The 1,225-nt window shown below is 50.0% G+C and overlaps 1 long non-coding RNA gene across 1 annotated transcript; it reads left to right on the top strand.

Moving 5' to 3' along the window:
- The first annotated feature begins 185 nt into the window (after nucleotides 1-185).
- LOC108532109 (uncharacterized) lies at nucleotides 186-782 on the top strand. Its single transcript, XR_001886357.1, has 2 exons — nucleotides 186-293; nucleotides 504-782. It is a non-coding gene; the product is annotated as an uncharacterized LOC108532109 (long non-coding RNA).
- The last annotated feature ends 443 nt before the right edge of the window (nucleotides 783-1,225 follow it).

Raw genomic sequence — 1,225 nt, 5'->3', positions numbered from 1 at the left:
CTGTAATCCTAGCTACTTGGGAGGCTGAGGCAGAGAATTGCTTGAACTTGGGAGGCAGAAGTTGCAGTGAGCTGAGATCGCACCACTGCACTCCAGCCTGGGGATGGAGCGTGACTCCGTCACAAAACAAAACAAAACAAACGGATTGGGAAAGGAGGTTGAAGAAGGAGAAAAGTTGGACTTCAGTCTTCCACTTCCTATTTCCACCCAGTTCCAGCGCCAGGGGCTTCAGCAGACCCAGCAGCAGCAACAGACAGCAGCTTTGGTCCGGCAACTTCAACAACAGCTCTCCAGTAAGCCTGCCTGCCTTCCCAAGGAGAACCCCATGGAATAAATTTAGGGGGCGGGGTGGGCCAAAGTAGCTGAAAAGATGGCTTCAGGCCCAGGTTATGAGAGGAGGCATTCCATTCCATCCCCTTCCCTTGATACCTGAACAGCTTTCCTCATGCATACCCACACCCCTGCCTGGTCTTCCATCCCTGATAATCTCTGGTTTTTCACAGATACCCAGCCACAGCCCAGTACCAACATATTTGGACGCTACTGAGCCACCTGGAGGAACTGCTTGTGCACTGGATGTGGCCCCACCCTTTCCTCTTAATTCCCAATCCCGTTCCTGGGCTAGCACCAGTAGTGATTGGGGCCCTTCCCTCAGGCTCCGTTTTTAATAAGTTTTAGTATTTTGTTAATGTGAGGCATTGAGCTGTTGGGTTTTGTATATTATTTATATAGAGACCCCAGAGCTGTTGCACCCAATACACAGAGCTTCTTTGCAAAGGGAATGTGTGAGTTCTGCATGTCTGGGAAGGGTGGTCTCTTGGGAGAATGCTGGGGGCTGGATCAACAAGTCAGAGTCTTCATTCTATTCCAATCATCTCCCCTGTTTACCTTACACTCTAAATTTCTTTTTTTCTTTCTTTCTTTCTTTCTTTTTTTTTTTTTGAGACGGAGTCTCACTCTGTCACGCAGGCTAGAGTGCAGTGGCAATATCGGTTCACTGCAACCTCCGCCTCCCAAGTTCCAGCGATTCTCCTCCCTCAGCCTCCTGAGTAGCTGGGATTACAGGTGTGTGCCATCACGCCTGGCTAATTTTTGTATTTTTTTTAGTAGAGACAGAGTTCCACCATATTGGCCAGGCTGGTCTCGAACTCCTGACCTCGTGATCTGCCTGCCTCAGCCTCCCAAAGTGCTGGGACTACAGGCGTGAGTCACCGCGCCTGGCCTA

The sequence above is a fragment of the Rhinopithecus bieti genome, unplaced genomic scaffold (assembly GCF_001698545.2).
Source record: "Rhinopithecus bieti isolate Rb0 unplaced genomic scaffold, ASM169854v2 scaffold_10417, whole genome shotgun sequence".
In the NCBI taxonomy this organism is placed as follows: Eukaryota; Metazoa; Chordata; class Mammalia; order Primates; family Cercopithecidae; genus Rhinopithecus; species Rhinopithecus bieti.
Note: the sequence above shows the minus strand (reverse complement) of the source record. Positions and strands in the feature narration are given on the sequence as shown.